Source organism: Elephantulus edwardii, unplaced genomic scaffold (genome assembly GCF_000299155.1).
Source record: "Elephantulus edwardii isolate Elephantulus edwardi_28Jun2011 unplaced genomic scaffold, EleEdw1.0 scaffold00008, whole genome shotgun sequence".
NCBI classification, from domain to species: Eukaryota; Metazoa; Chordata; class Mammalia; order Macroscelidea; family Macroscelididae; genus Elephantulus; species Elephantulus edwardii.
The window spans coordinates 25,816,912-25,841,639 of NW_006399758.1; the positions used below are offsets into that span (position 1 = coordinate 25,816,912).

Below are 24,728 nucleotides of genomic sequence, written 5' to 3' on the forward strand. Positions count from 1 at the left end.
CAAGAAAGCAGAACCAAAGTTATGAGGGAAAACAAAAATAAAAGAGGAGGAAACAAACACATGAAAAAGAGAGGCCTCATCACAGGAGACAGGAAAGAAGGTAAGCGATGTAAACATTTCCATGAGCAAAATATGGAAAGATAAAGAAACAAAGACACATGAAAAACGAGATCTACATAAGTATGTTGTTGTTGTTGTTGTTGTTAGGTGCCATCAAGTCAGACCTGAGCCTTGCCCTGTCCTTACCATCGTCACAATCTCCTACCGACCCGAGCCCATTGCTACAGTCACTGTGTCAATCCATCCTGTTTAAGGTGTTAGTCATTTTCTCCGACCCTCCAATTTTCCCGGTCTGATGCCTTTTTCCAAGCACTGGTGTCTCCTGACAACATGCCCAAAGTATGTGAGATGAAGTTTCACCACGCTTGCCTCTAAGGAGCAGATTTGCTTGTGCTTTTGGCAGTGCATGGTGTATGCTCTCTGCCAACATGGAGGTATAATCCATATGTTAGATGACTTTAAATTAATATAAAAAATCCGATATACTAACAGGGGAAATATGTGAATAGTAATGCACAAAAAGGAGTGGCAAATGATCACTTTTCACTGTATGGAAAGTACTCATAACTATTAATAATCAAAATAAACCTGATTAGAAGTGTTGTTAGTGTCCATGTCTCAGGGACCAGGGTGTGGATAGTCAGTTTTCCTCATATCTTATAGGAGAAAGTGTGAATTGCTACAATCTTCTTGACAATCATTCAGCAAAATATAATGCATTTTAAATCTTTTGACTCAATGACCTACCTCCTTCGAAAAATCTATTCACAAACTACAAAAGCATCACTTCACTGCCATTGAGGGAACTCTAGTGGCCTCGTGGTGAGGAGCTGTGCTGAAATCCCAAAGGCACATGGTTCAAATACACCACAGCTGCTCTGTGAGAGGATGGGCAATCTCTTTTTACCATCCCTGGAAGCCTGCTGGGGACTCAGCTGGAGGGTCCTGACTCCACAGCACACAACAACAACATTATCATTGAGGCAGAAACAACTCATAGCTGACCTTCACCGGGTTTTTAGAGGTTCTGAAAAATCAGGAGGAAGCTGCCTGTCTCTGTCATGGAGCTGCTGGTGGATTCGAACTGGCAGAGAAGTGTGGGCTTGGGTTAGCAAAGCAACTCCCTATGAACATACCGCTAGCACTTGTTTGTTGTTATATGCCATGGAATCAAAACTGACTCACAGCTGACCCTCTAGTGGGTTTTCAGAGGCAGTAAATCTCGTGGGAGGAGACTGCCCATCCTTCACTCAGAGCATTTGGTGGGTTTGAATTACCCACCTTTGGGTTCACAACACAACTCTTTATCCGGTAGGCCGCTGGAGTTCCCTATAGAAATAATAGTACTCTGGTACCTGGAAATATTTATATTTGAATATTTATTGCAGCAAGTTTCTTGTAGAGGAGAAAGGCTTGAAAATAGAATTAAGATCAATACAAAACTGATTGAAAAAAGTACTTGCACTATTACATAACTATCAAAGAATATGTGCATAGAGGCTCCCATACTGCATGATTCAATCGACATGAAAAATCCAGACTAGACAAACCCATGGAGGCAGAAATAAGTTGGTGGTTGCTTTGGATTGGGAGAGAGGGACGTTGAATGGGAAGAAACTGCTTAATGGCCGTAGAGTTTTCCTCCGGGTGACGGAAATGCTTTGGAAGTAGGTGGAGGTGGTGACTGCCGATATGCATCTGTTCCCTTTCAATGACCGATTTTATGTTACATGACTTTCGTCTCAATAAACAACTTTCAATATATATTTTAAGCTAAAGGGAGATTCCATATTTTTAAAGCTACATGTAAGTTGCATGATAATATTTTTAGTAAGAGACAAGAACCCCATTTTTATGCATGCAAGTTAACTCCATCCACACAAGCATCGAGAAAGGAGCAGGAGTGCATGTAAGACATTATTAACTTCGAAGCAGGAAGCGACCAGAGGGGAGGAGATCTTGATTTGCACTGTCTTTTTTTATTCTTTGGAATGTAGTTTAATAAGCCTTTTGGAGTCGTGGTTAAAGGACTGACTGCTGGCCAGAAGATCTGGGGTTCAAACCCACCAGCCACTGCAGGGCGTGAAGCCGAAGATGTGACGGTCTGCTCCTGCTCATCGGACTGCAGGGTAGAACAGACGTGATGGCAGTGGATTTGGGTTCTTTGATTTATTTGGTTTGGTTTGAGTATAGTTTGGTCAGTTACTATACACTTACATTTTATGACTTAATTTTGGGTCCATTACTGTACACAGAAAAGACTGGAAGAATGAACATGACGACCAAGCTACTGGATATAACCATGTTGTTTACCATCAGGCAGAACTGACTCCTAGCGGAACCTCCAGGAGGTTTTCAAAGACTGTAGTTGCATGGGAGGCAATGGCTCATCCTTTACCCATAGATAAAATCATGTTGTTGTTGTTATGTGCCGTCGAGTCGTTTGTGACTCATAGCGACCCTATGCACAACAGCCCTAAACCCTGCTCTATCCTGCGCCAACCGCACTGCCTCTGACACACCCATCCCGATTACCCCAGTCACCGAATCAATCCATCTCATAGAGGATCTTCCCCTCCTGCGCTGCTGTCCCTCCACCCTCCCAAGCATGATGTCCCTCTCCAAGGACCTGTCCCTCCTGGCAACATGTCCAAAGTATGTCAGACAAAGCCCCAGAATCCTTGCCTCCAAGGAGCAGCTTGGTTTAATCCTCTCCAAGATGAATCTGTTCGTTTTCCTGGCAGTCCATGGTACATTCAGTACCCTTCTCCAGCACCACAGCTCAAAAGCATCCACTCTCCTTCTGTCCTCCCTAGTGATTGTCCAACTCTCTGATGCATAACAAGCGATTGGAGGATAAAATTCTTCGGAAAAGTAGGGCTTGGTGAGTTAAGCCACAGGAGGAAGGAGCCCAGTTCCCAGCCATTGGGAAGGAAGTGAGCAGTAGATCAACAGGAAGCCCTGATTTAGTAGTAAGGAGCTGCGCTGTCAACGCCAAGGCCTCTCTTTTGAATCCACGAGCTGCTCCCCAGGAGCAAGATGGGCAGTCTCCTCCCGTGAACTTGACTGCCTCTGAAAACCTGGAGAATCAACTAAAAGTCTACTCCAACTTAGAGGTGTCCAACGACAACAGATACACAGATTCATGTTCTGACTCACAGTGAACAAAAGATCAAAATCTTACCCTTTCCTCGCAACCTCACGTGCTCAAGCCTATTGCTGCAGTCACTGTTTCAGTCCATCTCCTTAAGGCTCTTCCTCTCTTTCACTGATCTTCTGCATTTCCAGATGTTTCCACACTGTGACTATTCCCCTGGGGTTTGAAGATTGCGTGTGTTTGTGCTTGGCCCTGAAAGAAACCCTGTCTGGCTGTCAGTTATTGCACTCCCATTTTGTACAAACAGAAACAGAGTCTCTAGCAATAAAGGGATTTTCTCCAAGAGCACGTGGCTACTTAGTGGCCACACTGACTTGGCCACCAGCTCTCCCAGCTCAAATGTCTTCATTTTCCTCAGCAGGAGCCCCAAGGTGCAAAAGTTTTTCAAGGCTCCAAAAGAAGCAGTCTAGAATAAGGAGAACTTCCTTTCTTAGCTGAATAAGTAATGGATTCATGGAACTCAAACTGAATCAAATTCTGTTTTACCCAGATGCATGTACTTCTTGTTGTTGTTATGTGTTGTCAAGTTGCACCTGACTCATGGGTGACCCTCCAGCTGGTTTTCAGAAGCAGTAAATGGCCCGGGAGAAGATTGTTCCTCTTCCACCCACAGAACAGCACAATTCCTTACCACTTAGCAACCAGAGCTCTTAAAATCACAGACAAAGGCATAGACCCAGAAAGTACATCAGGAGTTACCAGAGGTTGAGGGGAGAGAGGGACAGGAAGTTATTCCTTACAGGGCAAAGAGCTTCTGTTTGCAATGCTAACAATTTTTTAAAAGAAATACAGTGATACAACACTGAGATCAATCAGGTTTTGTTGACAATAGCTTTGAATTTATTGGTAAAAAAAAAAAACGCTATCCAGGCTGCCAGGATCCACTTCCTCAGAAGTGAATCCTTGAGAACCTGTTCAGAAAGATACTCAAGAGCATGGCCACTCCACCCTCATTGACCTCGGGGTGAGAAGTAAGCCTGTTAAGGGCGTCTAGGAGACTAAATATAAAATAAAACCACACCTGCTGAGAGCTGCTGGGCTGCCGGGAGCTGTGAGGAAAACCTGATATCTCCAGTAGTCACCATGTGCATGAAAGAATGTGACAAACCTCGGCCAAGGTCAAAGGGGACCCCCAAACAGAAGACCATGTGTGCTGAGTGTGTGTGCCTCTCTGAATATGCACACACAGACAATGCATCGCCCAGCCAGGAAACTGTAGCTGCAATAACTTTTGGAAAAGCTTAATTTATCAGATTTTCTAGGAAAATACATTCTAACAGCCTTGGAACATTCTTGGAGATTACTGAGCTAAAAAGGAATAAACTGCCATGAAATACAGCGATGGTAAGTTTAGGCGCATTTTCTATTCGTGGATGTTTAGTCCACAGGGAGTTACACAGCTAACCCAGAAACCACATTTTTCCAGGGGTTTGAATCCACCAGTGACTCACAGGAGAAAGATGAGCAATCTCCTCCTGTGTGATTTACAGCATCTGGAAACCAGCACGCGTGTGTTCTAGGACCCCAGTTCCTATGCAGTCTAAGGCCCTGCAGGTCAAAAGTGATATGAGGTGGTGAGAGAGGTAAGAAAGAAGCATCAGGGAGTGTGTTTGAAAGAAATCCATGGGAGTATTATGACATCCCAAATGGGCCTGAAGGATCTGTCTCATTTGCACCAAATGCTTGGCAAGATTCCCAGTGCATTCATAGAAAGCCTGGTTCTCTGTGGGACTCAAGAGTCCCTGAGGGTAGAGCAGGAGTTGAAATCCTGGGCAGTCTGTAGGGAACGGTGTAGAGAGTCCCATTGGCTGCTTTGCAGTGTAAATGCTAACACAGCACCAAAGGAAGGTGAAATGTTTAAGCCTTCAATTACACAGGCCCTTCAATTACACAGCCCAGCTTTATCCTGCTTTGTCTCCTCCAAGCTTCCCTCTCTGCAGAGGAATATTCCATAACTGAACTCATCCCAGGGACGAGCACAGCAGTAAATATTGCTAAATGCCAGAGAGTCGACTGTGACTCACAGCAACACTAACAACAACTGATCAAAAACCCTTGTTTTATCCTGTGCCATTGTAACAATAGTAATTATTGCCATATAAACATAGTATCAGTTATAATAGTCTGATATATTACAGCAGAATTAACATAAAATAGGAACATAAATATTAACATTATTAGTAGTAAAAATTATCTGTTAGTATTTCTATGATCAGAATTCCCAAATTTAAAAGTTAGGACAAATCGATGGCCAGAAGGAACCTTTAAAAAAAATTCTTCCATCTCTGCATACCGTCCTGGTCTTCAGATCCCAGCCATGTCAAGAAAAGAAGAGTAGCAAAGACTGCATATTTCCACTGTTGTAGAACAGGATTGACATCAGGGTTGGGGTGAGACTGAGAAAAATTGGGTAAATTATGTATACTGCATTGAAGTAGACGAGGGAGAGAACAGTTTCAAAGCAGTATATGATTGGGTATTATGGTTTTAACAGGAGTCCAGAGTGAAGGCTGCATAGTGGGGTGTACTCGGGCAGGGGTGGGGGTGATTGTATACCAATGAAGGAATTTTTCTTTTACTTTTCAAGGAGACGAGCTAACTGGGGAGGGGAGGAGTGGGCAGGGAGAAAAATGCAATAATGAATGAATGAAAATCCAAAATCTCTGTAAACATTCATTAAGATTAATAAAATAAGAAAGAAATTAAGAGTATATATATATTTCCTTAGAATAGTTAATTACAGGAAATGTTCGTTAAGCAAAGTTTAATACTTTGCTGATGCTGAGTAATATGATCACAATTTTAATATTGTTTCTTTCAGCCCAACAAATCTGTTATCATCACCTAATTCCTCAGCCACTTTTCCATGACTTTATTACACACAATAGACGTCACTTTACCACTTTCTGGAACAGCTTTACATATGTTCCTGTTGTTATGTGCCGTTGAGTTGCTTGCGACTCATAGCGACCCTATGTACAACAGCTCTAAAGTCTGCTCTGTCCTGTGCCAATCTCATTGTCTCTGACACACTCATCCCGATTGCCCCAGTCACCGAATCAATCCATCTCCCAGAGGGCCTTCCCCTCCTGCACCTGCCCTCCACCCTCCCAAGCATGATGTCCCTCTCCAAGGACTGGTCCCTCCTTACAACATGACCAAAGTATGTCAGACGAAGTCTCAGAATTCTTTCCTCCAAGGAGCAGCCCGGTTTAACCCTCTCCAAGATGAATCTGTTTGTTTTCTTTTTTAAAAAAAAAATTTTTTATTTTATTATTTGTGTGTGTGTGTGTGTGTGTGTACCGTCAAATCAGATCTGACTGGTACAGGAGGAGATTGTCCCTCCTTCCCCGACAGAGCATCTGGTGGATTCAAACCATGCGCCTCTGGGATTGTAGTTGCAGCTCCTTACCACTAGGCCACCAGAGCTCCCCTTGTTTGTTTTCTTAGCAGTCCATGGTACCCTCAGCACTCTTCAACACCAAAGCTCAAACGCATCAATTCTTCTTGTATCCTCCCTGGTCATTCATTGTCCAACTCTCTGATGCATAACAAGTGATTGCAAAGACCATGGCCTTTATCAGACGCACCTTAGTCTCCAGAGACACACTGTTGCTCTTGAGTACTTTAGTGAGGTCCCTAACAGCAAACTTTCCCATTGCAACACGTCTTTTAGTTTTCTGGCTGCTGCTTTACATATAGATGGGGAATCTCCTCTTTGTTTTTCCTTGGATGCTCCATAATGTTAATTTATTAGCACTGAACTCATGGCCAACAGCACTAGAACACCATAATAAAGCTTATCAAACAAATACTTCCTCTGTACTGCACCATCGTAGCCCTGTGAACATTAGACAGCACTTCCATGCTATGTGTCAGCGTCATTTGAAACAATTACATCACCAACAAAAATGTGGAAAATGTAGGACTAAGTAGACTGTGAACAGGACACTTGTTTAGAGTATGATATTTGAGGCAGGAAGGCAAAGTGCCACCTTGTGCCCCTTCAGCAGCAAACATCGAAACAGGCTCACAATGCTTCCAAACGCTGTGTGAGACTGCAAACGCATGATGAGAGCTGACTTTGGGGTTACACGTAAATATTAACAAGTAGACAAATTCCCAAATAGAGAAGCCATGTGTAATGAGGGTCGTCTTTACATTGAAATTGTTTCCTTAAAGACAGTCAAAAGCTTTTATTATAAAGGCTTTTTATTTGTTTAAAATGTGCTTACTAGGAGAAATATACATTAAGGCATACACGGATATATTTAATTAATCACAATAAGGACTTAATTAGACATTGTAATTAATTGCATTAATCAATAGTAATTAATATTGTAAAAGAAAAAATGGATGAATATTGAATAAAATTATAATTATAATTACAACAAAAACTTATAATGTAAAAAAAAATCCTGTAACACATCATTGGACAATTAACTGATTTAGCATTGAATGCAGAGCACTGTTTCTAAAAACATTACTGAGATTCAGGAAATATTAATTGATTTCTACCATCTTCAAGTGACTATGACTGGTTTCTTGTGGGGGAAGAAGGAAAGAAATTATATGTGAACATAGCTACTAATTAAAATAAAGTATGAATAAAGTGTTCAGCATGAAAAATAACATATACAGATACTTGCTATCAAAAATAATCTAAGGTAGTTCTCCATCAAAAAGAATTGTGTCTTTGTGGTATTGGTAAAAAGTATTAAATAGACTTCTTCTTGTTGTCATTATGTGTCAAGTCAGAGCCAACCCATAAATGATCTAGCAAGTTTTCAGAAGTAGTAAATCTCCTTGGAAGAGATTGGTCATTTTTCTCCCACAGAGCATCTGGTGGATTTGAACTACATATCTCTGGGTTGGCAGTGCAGCTACTTAATACAAGGCCACCAGAGCTTCCTACTGAATATATCATGGACTGACAAAAGAACAAGCAAATCTGTGTTGAAATAAGTGCAAAGTATTCTTACAAAGCAGGGATGGTAAAACTTCTTCCCATATGCTTTGGGCATGTTGTCAGGAGGGTCTAGTTCATGGGAAAGGCCATCATGCTTGGAAAAGTAGAAGTCAGAGATGGAGAGGAAGACCATCAAGGAGCTGATCTGACATAATTACTGCAACAATGCTCCTAGAATTTCAGATTGTTGCTGTGTGATATCAAGTCAGACTGACCCATAGCTGACTCTCCAGCAGGGATTCAGAGATAGTAAATTGTACATAAAGAAACTGTCCAGTACTTTGGGTGGCCTACCATAAATATATCAGAGTGTGTTCATTCAATTCTTTATTCAAGAAACATTTTTGAGCATTTACTATTTATTATATGTAATAAAAATCAAGTTAGATCCACAAATAATAAAGCTCTTGTCCTCTTGAAAGGTTTCTGACATGTAAAAATTATTTTCTATTTTTTACTTATATTATCTGTATTATTACAACTTGCCCCTTAGAAGATAAAACATGATAAAGGAAAAGTGGACACAAATGTTCATATTACCTGTCAATTTAAAGTCTCTAGAACTTGCCTTTCTGAGTAAAGTAGATTGATGCGAGAAAGAAATTCTACATTGCATATGAAGAAAAGAGTGTGTCAGTGGGTTTTTAGCTAATGATAACATAAAATTCAATATCAAGGGGTTTTGAATGATGAAAGTACATTGCAGTATAGTGACAGAGATTGAGTTATCCTCCAATATTCCATAGTAATTGTCTTAAAAGGATGAAATGGGACATAGGAGCACAAGACCATACATGTCTTTCTGAAAGGGCCAGAGGGAGTAGGAATAGTGTAGTATCTCACTGTCTCAAAGTAGAAAGTAGATAAGAGCCCATATCCCAGGTCTATGGTGTCTTTAGAGCTACATCAACAGCAAGAAGTTTATTTATTCATTGCTAGCTCACAGACTCACTGTTGCGGTACTGAGAATAGAGTTTATTAGGGAAGTAAGTTGGAGAGTGGAGAATGCAAAGAATATTGTCCAATACAAGTCCAAGTTTTGGCACAATTCCTCAGTTAGTCCAGGCTCTTTGTTCAGTTCATCAGTCAAATCCAAATCTACTGGCAAGGTTTGCCTCAGAGCAGTTACAAGTCAGCATCTTCATCAAGCATCCAGCAAGAACAGCAAACTCCTTTAACTATAGCCTTTATCTCAGGGCTCCTCTGCTTACATTTTGTTACTGTTTGACCACAGCAATGCCAGTCTCTCCACACCATTACCAGGGTCTCACCACCAGAGTCTCATTCTTAACAGGATCTTGCTCAAGTTTCCCTCAATTCTTGCTGCCTGGTGTGGGAAACACTCTTTCTCTTATTCTAGTCCCACAGCTGTTGATGATTTGCAAGACCATATGCCTCCAATTAAGGTAACTATAGACCAGAGGGGACTAAAGATAACGGCTTTTAAAAGTGCCAACTTTTAGGTTAACACCACAGTAATATACAATTAGTGTGTGAACATCTTGCTTTTTCTTAGTCTCACTCTCACTAAATTTTAGCCAACAAGATATAAACAGAAGTGTATTTGGCATCTTCTAGTATTCTTTCTTAAGGAACAGATGGTACATATGCTTTGCCTTCCTCCATATGCCTTCTTCTTCTTATTTGTCTGGAAAGCAGGTATTAATAGTAAGGGGCATGGCTTGGGGATGGTGGAGTCTTGAACATAAAGAATCATGAGTCCCTAAGAACTTCATGGAGTAGAGCCACAAAATCCATCTTAGTCTACTTTCCTAAACTTTTATGAGAAATAGAGTTAGTTTGACCTCAGGTCTACATGACCAACAGTGAAATCTGATTCTAATAAATACTCATGCAATGGGATGTCCAGCCGTCAGATGGGTGCTTTAGTTAACAAGTGTTATTATAGTAATTATACAAGAGGGTGGTTAAAAAACAGAAATGTATTGTCTCACAACTTTGGAGGGTGGAAGTTCAAGTCCAAGCATCAGCACCAAGGGAAACGCATCCTTGTTGACAGGCTCAGGCATTCCTTGGCATTTAGACATGTGATCTCTTCCTTCTGTGTGTTTCTGCATATCTGTGTTTCCTTATAATGAAGGTTTACCACCAACTCCATTCTGGTATGACCTTATTAATGCAACAAAAGAAAAATGCTATTTCCAAACAGGTTCACACTCACAGGTACAAAGTTTGAGACTTTATCATACCTTTTTGAGGGACATAAATCAATCTATAGCAGTGACCTGTAGGGATGGTATGATCTAGTGGCTCTGGTCTCTTTTCCATGATACTCTGGGCCTCTACTCTCTTCCACAAGTGAGACTCATTTTGGATTGGTAGTGGTACAAGTGTAGAGGTTTTGGAATTCACACCTATCCATGGCAAAATCGAAGGAGATAGAAATAGCTTCCAGAAGTTTTCCTATATAAGTTGTTGTTGTTGTTGTTGTTGTTGATTGCCTTCAAGTCAAGCATGACTCATAGTAACCCTATGAACAAAAGACCTGAAGCCCCTCTACAACTATCGACATTTATCAAAGTTCATAGAGTTTCTGGAGGCATGTTATTTAGGAAGTGGATACCACACCTGCTTTCATACCTGTCATAATATGTTATTGTTGTTATGTGCCATTGAGCTGCCTGCAATGTATAGGGATCCTATGTACAACAGCTCTGAACCCTTCTTGTGTAAATTCATGGGTTCCCAATGTTGTGTGTGTGAGGAGGCCAGCCAGCTTGAAACCCAGACCCTGAAGGAAATTTGAAGATATCCTTTCCCTAAAGATGAGATACAGGCCATGGTCTTTACAAGTACTTGCTATGCATCAGAGAGCTGAATAATGACTAGGGGATGATAGAAGGAGAGTTGATGCCTTTGAGCTGTGGTGCTAGAGAGGAGTATTATTGAATATACCATGTACTGCTAGGAGAACAAACAAGTTCAGCCTGGAGAGTGTGAAGCCAGGCTGCTCCTTGGAGGCAAGGATTCTGAAGCTTCATCTGACACACTGTAGACATGTTGCAAGGCAGGATCAGTCCTTGGAGACAGACTTCATGCTTGGGAGTATGGAGGAACAGCTAGGAGAAGAAGACGCTCAATGAGCTGGATTGATTCAGTAACTCGAGTTATTGGGATAGGTGTGTTAGACAATAAGATTGGCAAGGGATAGAGCAGAGTTGAGGGCTATTGTACATAGGGTCGCTATGAGTCACAGGCAACTTGAAGGCACATAACAACAACAACAAAGATGAAATAAGGTAGGTGAAGCCCTTCTGGGAGAAGGGTGGTACCTGATCAAGGAGATTAGAAAGAGCCCTCAGATCCTGTCTTGTGTGACTCCACGGGTTCCCAATGCTGTGTGTGTGTGTGAGGAGGCTACCAAGTTTAAAACAGAGGGGAAAAAAATAAACTTATCATAAATTCCCCAGTGAAACTACCCTTATATGTTTGAACCTGAATTTAATCCTGAAACAATCACTTGTAAGTGAGTATTATTTTTCAATCAATTATAACCACCATGGAACTAGGGTTAGGAGAGAAGTGAATGGCAGAAAAAACTGAAATCATAATCATCTATTGCCACTGACTCAATCCCAACTGATAGAAACCCCATATGTTAAGAGTAGAACTGCTCCATTGGGCTTTTTGATGAGAATCTCTGTGAAGGAGATAGCCCTTACAGAGTGATCCTGCAGTGGACAGATAGGTTTCAACAGCCAATGTGTGAGTCGAGAGTAGAGAGCAAACTGCACCACAGTGGGATCTTCTGAAGAGTACTCATTCACTCCCATCACATCAGTTCTAACTCATATCAACCCTCCATTCCCTTTCTGAGACCGTAAGTTTAAACAGAAGGAAACAGTCCATCTTTATCCTTTGTAGTCCCTGGTAGTTCAAATCACCAGAAATGCGTGATCTTTCGGTCTAGCAGCACAACCAGTATGGATTACACCAAGGAAAAGTGATGTATTGGTGACTTATTAGCATAACAAAGCACCCAAAGCTTAACCCAAGCCACCCATTGCCATGGAAAGCAATTCATGGTGAATTGATTTATGGTGAGACTCCACCAAATTTCTGAAGACAGAAATCTTCAGATACCATGGATTTGAATCCTGCCCTATTTGGTGCTTTGGAAATCTAATTCTTAGATTTTATAAGGTTAATGATAAGATTTTTTTTTCTTCTTCTTCCAAGGTACCTCTGGTTGATCTCACCTCCCACCTTCACATTAGCGGCCAAGCACTTAGCTGCATATGTGATCCAGGGACTTCTTGTTTAGCTCACAAATCTGTAATTTGGGCAGGGATTGATAGAAGCAACTTAGCTCTGCTCTATATGACATCGGCAAGAGGGCAGGGAAGCCAAGTGGGAGACCTGGAGGTGGCTTCACAGGCACTGTCTTCTGTCTTCAGTCATCTCTATCTTGATGGCTTCTCCACACAGTCTCTCCAGCGTGACAGCTTTCAGAGTAGATGGATTTCTTACATGACAGCTCTGGACTCTGCAGCCACCTGTCCCAAGATAATGTCAGAGGGTTGCTGTGCTGCCTTTTCTAACTTACCCTCGCTTCTGTTGCCTTCTATTTCTAGAGGCAGCTGAAAGGCCCACCCAGGTTCAAGGTTCTGGAAGCATCTAAGGGGCTGAAACTATTATTATTGCCATTTTCTGTGACAAATATAATCTGCCACTTGGAGAACGGGAGCTTGATAAGTCCTCAGTAACATCTACCACTAGGAGATAACGTGTATGCAGGTCCCCATCTGCTTGCTGTCAAAGTGGTAGGTGCTTTAAAATGTAGGGTGAAAGGTGCTACAGTAGTTGGAAAGCACAAGAGATTGTATCTCAGGGGAAAGGGATATGCAGAGAAGAAAACATTTAGAAAGTCATGGAAAATAGAAAGTATAAATACACTAAGAGACATGGAAAGTAATTTTAGGGAAAGAACAGGTAAATTAATATCAAGACACAAGTCCATGGATACTGGAGACCAAAATGTTGTTGTTGGATATTGTAGTGCTGATTATGACTTATAGCAACCCTATGAACAATCTATCTGAACCTTGCGGTATCTTGCACCATCTTCTTGATCTCAGTCATGTTCAAGTCCACAGTGGTAGTAACTGGGTCAATCCATCTCATTGAGGGTCTTCCTCTCCTTTGCTGACCCTCTACCTTTCCCACCGTATCTCCCTCCAAACAAATCTATCCTGAAGGGAGAGCAACCGGAATGCCCCTTAGAGGCAAGCATGATGAAACTTCTTCTCACTTACTTTGGGAATACTGATCGGAGGAACCAGTCCTTAAAGAGACCAAAATGACAGACCAGACAAAATCCAGGGGAAGAAAATGCAACAATTGTGAAGTAAGTGCAACGATCATTAATGTCTCTTACTAACAAAAAATTTGCTATGTTTTCGTAAAATTCCCTTTGGAAAATAAATCATAGAATGACAGTCAAGCATATAGACAGAAGATAGAGAAAGAGACAAACAGAGAAACAGACAGGGGATGCCCTTTGTGGGAAACTCAGCTTATTAGGTTGACCAAACAATTGACTACATTGATTATGTGACACACATACTAATTTCCTGTAGATTGAAGGATTGATTTTTTAACCACTGGATAGCCTCAGTCTGTTTGACATGGGGCAGGGGGAGAGGATTATATTTTTTTGACAGGTCAGATAAAGATCTTCAAGGCCAGAGATAACCTGCCCTTGCTGATAGCCATTCTTTGTTATACTAGGTACTAAGGGGTCAACATCTGCACCCAATTAATCTGGCTTGGATTTTAGAAAGTTGGTCTCAGAGACTGCAATACTGTTTACAGCAGTGAATACCAGTCTCACTTGAACACTGAAATCTTCCAGAGAATTTTACAAAAGAACTCAGACACACCTACCTACACACCCAAAATTCTGATTCAGTTGATCCATGGTGCAGACTGAACACAGGGATTTTCCTTTTTTTCCTTTTTATTGTCTAGTTGATTGAAAAACCATTGCTCTGCAATATGGTTGTCAACTGTTGTTGTTGTTATGTGCCACTGTGTCGAGTACAAGTCCTAGAGACCCTCTGACCAACAGATCTGTACCTTGTATTATCAAATGACTTCTCTGTATTGACTCTTAGAGAGTCACGTCTTGAGCACATAATGACTCTGAGATCACCTTCACAATTAGTGTTTCTGCCTTTTAACTGCAGGGAGCTCTGGTGACTTAGTGGGCAAAGAGTTGCACTCCCAATGCAAAAGCAAGTGGTTCAAATCCACAAGCTACTCTGAGGGAGAAGGTCAGGTAATCTCCTCCTGTGTGATTTACTGTCTCTAAAAACCTACTGGATGGTCAGCTGTAGGTTAGTCCTGACTTGATGGAACAAGATAACAACAGCAAAAATCATGTAACAATATTTTTTTTTCTACTGTGAGACAAGAACTCTAAGTAGGAGGGAAAAAATTCCTTGCTTTATATCTGTTTTATGCTAAACTTTCAATTCTACTAAAGTATGTGGATAATGTGGGTTGGGTGTTTGTTTGTTGGTTGTTTTTTTGGAGTTTTTTTCCATTTTCAACCCAGTTTCAGTCTGTTACTTCATTTAGATCCCCCAGTGAAATGTTGTTTAACATTCTAAATGGGAGATCTTTCTCTTTGTGACTACAGGACTTGAGGACTTTCAGGACTTGAGCAAATACAAGTCAGGCTAAGAGTGTTTGAGTATTAACTCTACTTTTCTCCAGATTGATCCCTCCATATGACAAGATAGGGGACTCTGGTCATCTAGTAGTAAGGAGCTACACTGCCAATTCCAAAGCACCCAGTTCAAATCACCAGCTGCTCCATGAGATAAAGATGGGCAATTTCTTCCTATGCAATTTACAGCTTCAAAATCCCCCTACAGGGTCGGTCCACTATAAGTCTCTCCCAACTCAACAGCAATGCACTGATTGTTGTTGCAATAAAGCAGAACTTTTATATTTACTGGTTTTTATTATATCAAATTTTACTGAGATGACAGTATACAGTCCACTTATTAATTGAGGAGTCTGAGATGACTCATTTAGTGGGTAAAGAGTTGCTCTGCCACTCCAAAGGTTGTTCAATTAGAGTAACAGAGTACATGGGACCTGTTCTATCACAGACAATCCTTGAGTTCAGAAATACAGTCACAGACTTAAAAACTAGTTTCTTGGGCCAGATCAACTACGGAACATTTGTGAATTCTCCACACCTGCTTCAAAGAACGTCTATATCTATGGGAATTAGAGAGACAAAGTCAAGTCACAGAGCTGTGCACCATAAAATCTGTCTGGGTGCTTTTGGAATTAGGGAAATTAGATAGGTAAACTCATAAATGCTGATGTCAGCTGAGGAACAAAACAAAAGGAAAAGCACATTCAGGAGACACATTCACCTGAATCCTTGAGCCTGACTGGACCTAGATTCTAACTTGACATTGACACCTTGACTCACCTGGTATTTACGTGCCAGCGCTTCGTTCCTGTGTCAGCAAACACTGGTGTGCAGAGAAGAGGAAACAAACATTGCTCTCAGTGGAAGTTCTCATGGAAACACTGATTCTGACCACCTGAGCCCACAGCTTCACCTCCTGCAGGGTAGGCAAGGCAGGATATTCTTCTCTGGGAAGAGACTCCTTTCTCCTTGCAGATGCCAACCTGCCTCCTCTGACTTGAATTACCAGTGCCCTGACGTTTGTGATCCTCGTTATCCATCTGTCCAAGGTCCTCAGAATGTGCCCCAGAAGGAGGTCTGGCTCCATCCTTACCTGAACTCCTGTTCTTCAGGCCTTTGGGCTCTACTGTCATAATTGTCCTTTCAGCTCTTCTTGGTTTCAGTTAGTTATTTCTGCCTGGGTCACATGAGCTACAAGAGTTGAGGGCTTCCACTCTTCGAAGTGCCTACAGGCTGGGCCAGGAACTCCCCCCAGATTCATTCATCCTGAGGAGGCAGTGAACTTCATTGTGGTAGAGAGACATTCAGACACTGGGATTAGCAGGAAGCAGCTCTCTGATGTGAAGCAGGTACACAATGTAACAAAGGGAAATGGAGCCAAGCCAGGTAAATAAGTTTATAATTGAGGGCTCTGTCAGTGGGAAAAAATGAACCAACTAGTGAGTCATACCCCCTCCTGACTGCAGTTCCTGAACAGCATCACAAAGCCCATTTTATTGTTTGAACCCACTGTGAACACTTTCTGTGGTCACACCTGCTGACTCCTCCACAGCGAGCCGCCTCCACACTGCTGCAGCACGTTAAGTTAAAATATCATTCACTGTTGCATGATGAGACCTAAGAGGTTTGGCAAGTTGATCACAACACGCTGCTATGATTTTCTTTTTTATTGTTTTATTATTTTATATTGTTTCCTCTTTTCTAAAAATTTGCAGGTTAACAAAACAGAAAAGTCAAATAGTTATACCTTTTGGCTCTGATATTAAGCCAATCTAAAGGGCAACAGGCCACAGTGAAAAGACGCTATCTATAGACTTTTGAGTCCCAAGACTGGAAGTCAAATTCTGGCCTTAAAAGTGTGCAGATCATGGAACCACACTGAACTTTTGTTTCTTCCTCAGTAAAAAATAGAAGATTCAAATAATGCCCAGTTAGGAGGGTTATGGGGTGTCCGTACGATGAAAACAACTAGGGCTTTGGAATCTGACAGTCTTATAAGAAAAAAGTGAAATTTTTACCAGTTACAACTAGCAATTTTTCTCCAAATGACTTACCTTTCTTCAAAATTAGCCTTAATCCTTCTTAGATGCTCCACATGTGGCACTTGTAAAATATCTCCCAAAGCCCAGGCTAGCCAGCCCATGGAGAAAGAGGCTGAGTGGTGACGTCCAAGGCTTCCCACAACATGTGGTCTCACTGGATTACCAAATTTTGAGGTTACACCAGCCAAAATAGCACTGTCTTCTCCCCCACAGGAGCTGAAAACAACTTCAGAGCAAGTGCAAATGCATCTGCCCCTGGCCAGAAGCCACAAGCACAGAGAGCTTTACTGCTTCGCCTAGGGCTTCAGGGAGCTCTGCCATACGCAACTCAGGCTCACTTCACTCCAACAGAAGGTTCCAGATTTGCCGCCTTAACCTCAGCAAGCTGGAAGCTGTTGGCACTCTAGTCAGGTCAACAGCAATATATCTCTCTCCTTTCTACAAGAACTTTAAATATAAAATTACAAGGATTAATCCATTTGAAAGGATGATGTGGATTACTGTCTGTTGATGGAAATGTAGTGACATGAAGTACTCATGAGGAAAGGAGGTCTGAAGTCTGTAGCTTGAACAGTAAGCTGATAATAATTTCTTAGTAATCAAATCGCTGGTTCAAATTCCACTTGACCCTTTATTCCATATCTTGGGCAAGTCATTGAAATTCTTTCCGTTTATTTCATACGTAATGTGTGACTTTATCATCACTAAATTAATATTATAACTGTCAAGTAACAAAAAATATTGATGTATTTTGGTTCCAATATTAAGCCAGTCTGTGGTTCAACATGGACTCTTTTGTAGTCCACAAAGAGCTTTGTTACCCAAAGGCCACACCTTTCTGGCAGTTTGAATCTAACAGTGGCTCCTCAAAAAAGAAAGAAAGAAAGAAAGATAATCATATCGCATGCAATTGACAGCCTCAAAAGCCCAATGGAGGGTCAGCTCTTCGTCGGTTCTGACGCGATGGCAAGAGTGAGTGATGCGTCTACCTGCAAAGACTGGTCTTCTGAAAAGCAACATAAGGGATAGATCTCAGCTTTTAACTATAGTGTATCACTATATCACTACGAAATCCTGTGACCTAGCGGTAAGGAACTGTTCTGTCAACCCAAAGCCACCTGGTTCAAATTCACAAGTTGCTCCATTAGAGAAAGATAGGCAATATCCTCTCCTGTGAGTTACTGCCTCTGAAACCCCACCAGAGGATCACCTATAAGTCAGTTCCAACTTGACAGCACACAACAACCACCTCTGTAAAACAGAAGATAAAAATAATGCCTCCATAGAACTGGCTAGCCCAGGGACTGCCAGAAGAACAAGGAAATACATCTTGGAGACAGTGCAATTGGACGCTCTTACAGGTAAAGGTGATGAAACTCTGTCTCGTTCACTTTGGGTATGTTGATAGGAGGGGCCAGACCTTGGAAAAAGACATCAAGCTTGGAAAGGCGGAGCGTCAGTGAAAGAGGAAGACCCTCAACAATATGGACTGACGTAGTAACTGTATAAATGGGCTCAAGAGATGCTGAGGATGGCACAGGGTGAGGCAAGGTTCTGGGCCATTATTCACAGACTTGCTGTGAGTCATGATCAACTTGATGGCACCTCACAACAACGATGGCCTTGCCCACAGGGAGTTGCACTCTTTTTTTTTTATTGCTTAACTGATTTTAATAACATGACAGCAGAGCCCCTAGACTTGATGGAATCATTATGCAAAATACATACACAGATGAATACTGTCTTCTTTTAAAAATATAAAATAAATAATAAGCAAGGCATGTAAAAATAGGCAAGTTTCCATTAAATAAATGTAAATTTAAAAAAGAAAGGTTTTGGTTTTCCATATCATTTGAAGAAGGGAAATTATCAATTTAAACAATATTCAAGTTTATGAAACAATTTTTTTTAAAAAAAAGCATTGTCAAACATCTAACTTTCATCTGCTTCCAGGTTTACATTGCTCCTAAATTTTGCATATAACTGAACTTTCAAATCTGCTAGCACCCGCTGGATGGATTCCACTCTGGATTCTAAGGCATCGATTTCTTCTTGCAAATTTGTCTTTGCTTCTTCTAACATTTCTTGTGTCTCCTCTTGAGAATGGCTAATGAAAACGTCACCCACTTGGTAGGGTATCATTAGACAGTCATCATCCACCAGCATGATGTCATCGCGAACGTCTTCTTTTTTTTTTTTTTCATGATCTATTTGGATTTATCCAAGGAATGATACAATGATTTCAGATGAGAAATAAAACCCTTATTAATGTAATACAACACATTAGTAGTTGAAAGCAAAAAAGCTTTATGACTGTCCCAACAGATGTTGAAGAAGCAAAAATAAAAATATTTTTCCAGGATCTACCTGTCCAACCCCTATTGTTGTTAGGTGCCATTGAGTCGAGTACAACTCATAGGGACCCTATGAACAAAAGCTCTGAACCCTGTCCTAACCTGTGTCATCTTCACATTTCCTGACATACTGCCCGTTGCAGTAGTTACCATGTCAACCCACTTGGTCAAGGGTCTTCCTCTCCTTCGCCAACTCTCCACCTTTCCCAGCGTCATGTTCTTCTCCAAGAAATAGCCCTTCGTAGCAACATGCCCAAAGTATGTGGCATCAGTCTTACCTCCAAAGACCACTCGGCTGCACCCTCTCCAAGACATATGCTTGTTTTTTTAGCCGTCCATGGAATGCTCAGTGTTGTCCTCCAACACCACAGCTCAAAGCAAGCGTCTTCTAAATTCTGCAGCGTTGTTTTTTTGTTTTGTTTTGTTTATTTTTACATGTCTCCTCCTTTAGCACTGAGATTCTACTCTTATTCCGTGCAAATTTATCTTCTGTATATCTTCAAAGGTGACACTGACGTCTTCTGCAGCCACCTTCTTCATGGTGGCCGCATCTTGGGACCCCGGGAGTTGAACTCTTAATGCAAAAGTAACAACTCACAACAGCTCCATGGGTTAAAGACGGCAATCTGTGTAAATTACAGCCTCGGAAAACTCAGGGGAGGGTCAGCTGTGAGTGGGTCCCAACTTGATGGCAGTGCATTGTTTTTTGTGGCTGGTTTCTCTTTTCTGTCTTGTTTTGGGTTTTGGTGGAAGAAGTCGGTAAGGCAAGAGGAGTGAATCAGCACTTCCACTTAGGGGTACGGCGTTGGGTAAACTACTCATCACTACCGTCTGTTCCCTTCACCATCAAGTGAAGTAAATATCTGTATTTGCATTAATTATAATTTTCTAAATGGAATAATGAATTCTTGCAGAGACTGTCCAGGGAGACATCTAAGATACAAGGAACATTTCAAAATTCAACTCAATAGTTGTTGAATCAGAACCAACTCATAAATGATCTTTCAGTGACTTTTCAGAGGCTGCAAAGCCTGGGCAGAGATTGTCCATCCTCTTCCTACAGAGCAGCTCGTGGATTCAAATGCCTGTCTTTAGGCTGGCAGTGCAAACCCCTACCGTTAGTCTCTAGAGCTCCATCTAGGGGACGTTTATTGTTGTTGTTGTTAGGTGCCATCAACTCAGCTGCCACTCATAGCGATCTTATGAACAGCAGATCTGAACCTTGTTCTCTCTTGTGTCATCGTCACTATCTCTGGCATGCTCAAGTTCACTGTGGCAGTCACAGTGTTAATGCGTTTTTGTTGGGGCTCTTCCTTTTTTTCTCTAACCCTCCACCTTTCCCAGCATGTTTTCTTTCTCCAAAAATTGGATCTTCCTGAGACTATATCCGAAGGAAGTGTGACAAAGTTTCACTATCTTTGGCTCTAAGAAGCACTCTACTTGCACCTCTCCTGTATGACCAATTTATTTGTTCTTTTGGTAGTCTTTGGAATGTCCAATACTCCTCAAACACCGCAATTCAAAGGCATTGATTCTTCTTCAGTCTTCTTTATTGATTGTTCACCTTTCAGATATATAGGAAGCAATAAAAGAAAAAAAATACGGCTTGGAAAAGGTGTGCCTTGGTCTTTAAACTGATATTGTTGCTCTTTAAAACTTTGGAAGAGGTCCTTGACAACATATTTCCCAAGTGCAGCATTTCTTTTGAATTTCTTTACTGTTGCTACCATAGAAGCTGACTGTGGACCCAAGTAAAATGAAATAGTTGACAATTTTGATCTTTTCTCTATCATGATCTTGCCTATTGGTCCAGGAGTGAGGATTTTGTTTTATGGATGTTGGGGTGTAACCTGTATTGAAGGCTGTAGTCTTTGATCTTCTTCAGTAAGTTCTTCAGACCTCCTTTATTTTCAGCAAGCAAAGTCATATGAGCTGCATGATGCAGATTGTTGCTGAGTCTTCCTCCAATCCTGATGCCACATTCTTCCTCATATAGTCCAGCTTTTTTACTGACTTGTTCAGCATACAAATTGAAAGATGTTGTTATTATGTGTCATCAAGTTGACATTAACTCACAGTGACCATAAGAACAATAGATCTGAACAGATCTGGCCTGTGACTTTAATATACAATGTCCTTGAGCCCATTTATACAGTCACTATATTAACCCATCTTGTTGAGGGGTTTCCTCTCTTTCACTAGCCCTCTACATATTGAATTTCTGTGAAGAAAGGATGCAACCCTAAGACATACCTTTACTGATTATAAACAATGCAGTATTCCCTTGTTCTACTTGTACAACAGTTTCTTGATCTAGACATAAGTTTCCCATGAGCACAATTAAGTGTTTGGAGACTCTCATTCTTCTCATTATTAGCCATAATTTGTTATGATCCACACAGTCAAATGCCTTTGCATGAAAAAAAAAACCCACAAGTCGTTTTATCATTACTTGTAATTATGTGAAACATTACATACTTGTCACTCAGTATTATTCAGTCTTTTCCTCCAACAGCCAAGGCTGAAAGCACAGTGTTGCTGTGTACCATTCTGTTGCAACCTATGCATAGCTGACCTCCACCAGGTTTTCAGAGGCAGTAAATTGCACAGGAGGAGATTGCCCATCCTTGTACCAGGAACTAGCTGGTAGATCTGTACTGTGTACCAACACATAAGGTGTGCCTGATACATGCCATGGTCTTTGCAATCACTTGCTATGGAATCAGAGAGCTGGACAATGACTAAGAACAATCAAAGGAGAATTGATGCTTTTGAGCTGCGGTGTTAGAGAAGAGTATTGAATATACCATGGACTGTTAAGAGAACAAACAGGTTTGTCCTGGTGAGGGTTAAACCAGGCTGTTCCTTGGATGCAAAGTTTCTGAAGCTTCATCTGACATACTTTGGAAATCTTGCAAGGAGGGACCAGTCCTTGGAGAAGGATGTCATGCTTGGGAAGGGGGAGAGACAGGGCAGGAGCGGAAGACCCTCTACGAGGTGGATAGATTCAGTGACTGCGGTAATGGAGGTAGGTGTGTCAGAGAGAGTGAGATTGGCACAGGATAGAGCAGGGTTTAGAGCTATTGTATATAGGGTCGCTATGAGTCACAAGTCACTCGATGGCAAATAACAACAACATCTACACATTTGTAGCACAACTGCTTACCACTAAAGCCACCAGGGTGCCTAAAATTAATACTTCTGAAAAGTAAATAAATAACACTGTTTGTGAGAATACAATAAAGCAAACAAAAACATTTGAGTAGTCATGATCTTCGGCTAGACACCAAGTTATTGTTGTTATGGGCCATCAATTCCCATACCTCCTTTCACCATACCTCCTTCTTTCCAAGATGATATCCTTCTCCAAGGAATAGTCTCTCCTAGCAACATGGCCAAACATAGTGAGATAAAACCTCACCATTCTTGCTTCCAAAGAACAATCGGTCTTCACCTTCTCCAAGACATATCTGTTTATTCTCTTGATAGTCCATGGGATATTCAATACTCCCCTCCAACATAAAAATATTCCATAAGCCTCAATTATTTTTTGTGTTAGCATTAGCATATTCCTTGATACATGGAAGCCTTGTGTGTTACAGCATGGAACTGCTCCACGTAGCTTTCTCAGCTTTAGTCTTTATGGAAGCAGACTGTCAGGCCTTTCCTTCCAAGGAAGTGCTGAGTGGATTCTGATAGTCAATCTTCTGTTCAGCAGTCAATGTCACTCAACCTCTCTCTGTCTCTCTCTCTCTCTCACACACACACACACACACGTGTGTGTGCACACATTTTAATTCTCCCACAAAAGGGTCCATGACATAGGGAGAAAATGGATGGACACTGCAGTCAATCTTTGACCTTTCCTAAGCAGTACACTGTATGAATCCAAAGACACTTCCGTTTCCTCAGGACACTACTGTCATCTGTTGGAAATTTTTCAGAATGAATATGCCATAGTTGTACAGGTGAATGGTAGCCCCCCAGGTTTGTTCAACACATAGTCTTAATAATCATTCATGGGAGTCAAAATCAACTCAAAGATAGACAATATAGACGTAAATGTAGATACAGATACTGATCACTCATTCAGTCATTGCCATAGAGTCTAAACCAAATCATAGCTGCAGGATAAATTGTCTATCTTTCTACTTTGGAACAGCTGGTGAATTCAAACCGGTGGTGTAGACCTTCGGGAGTTGCACTGCTAAGCCAAAGACTGAGCCTTTCTGCCAATCTAAATTCACTAGAAGCTCTCCAGGAGAAAGACCAGCAATCTCTTTCCAAGTGATTCACAGCCTTGGAAACCCAATGGAGAGACAACCATGAGTCAGTTCTAACTCAATGGCAATTATAAATACATATTGTGTATATTTAAAGAAATATAAATTATACATAAGGAATATAATAATTATATATAGGGACCTCTGATGGCCCAGTGGCAAGAAGCTACGCTGCAATCCCAAAAGCACACAAGTGGAATCCACAAGCTATTCTGTGGGAGAAGGATGGCCAATCTCCTGCCATGAGATTAACTGTCTCTGAAAACCTACCAGAAGGTCAGCTATAAGTTGATTTCAACTCAGTTTCACACACAACAACATCATAATATGTATAACTATATATATACAAATTATATTTCTATGTAAATCATATTTCTATATAAATTATATTTCTATCTATAATTTATGTTTATACAGGGGCTCTGGTGACTTAGTGGTAAGGAGCTGTGCTGCCAACCCAGAGACACATAGTTGGAGTCCATTTGCTGCTCCATGAGAGAAAGATGAGCAATCTCCTCCCTTGAAGTTTACAGCTTCTGAAAACCCACTGGAAGGTCAATTGGGAATCATTTCTGACTCCACAGCTCATAACAATAGCAGCAATAAAAATATATTAAATAAATACAATTGTGTTGTCATTAGGTGCCATCAAGTCAAGTAAAACTCTTAGCGACATTATGAGTAAGAGATCTGAAATTGTCATAACCTGTGCCATCTTCATTATTTCTGACATACTCAAGACCACTGTAGCACTTTGTTATTCGATCTGTTTGAAGGTATTCCTCTCTCTTGCTCACTCCGCTGACCCTGCACTTCTGCAACTATAATGTCCTTCGTTAAGTAATAGCCTCTCCTAACAACAGGCCCAAAGTATGTAAGTTGAAGCTTTGTCATCTTTGCCTCCAAGACATATTCTGGCTGTACTTTCTCAAAGACATATGTGTGTTACCGTAAAGGTGGAAGCTATGTCAGTGGTGTGCCAAATGATAGAAGACAGACTAGGAAGCAGAATCAGCTGTCTACTTCTGGAATAGTAGGCCTCTGAAAACCCTATGAACAGAAGATATAATTCTAAGGCATACATATATGCTTTATAATTCAAAATCCTATATTCTTTACCCTATAACATAAGCAGGCTAAATATTGGAACAAAATATACTTTTGTGTGT

The 24,728-nt window shown here is 41.1% G+C and overlaps 1 pseudogene; it reads right to left on the bottom strand.

The window, feature by feature from the left end:
* Positions 1 to 18,854: 18,854 nt before the first annotated feature.
* Positions 18,855 to 19,819, bottom strand: LOC102855402 (annotated as a pseudogene).
* Between the last annotated feature and the right edge of the window lie 4,909 nt (positions 19,820 to 24,728).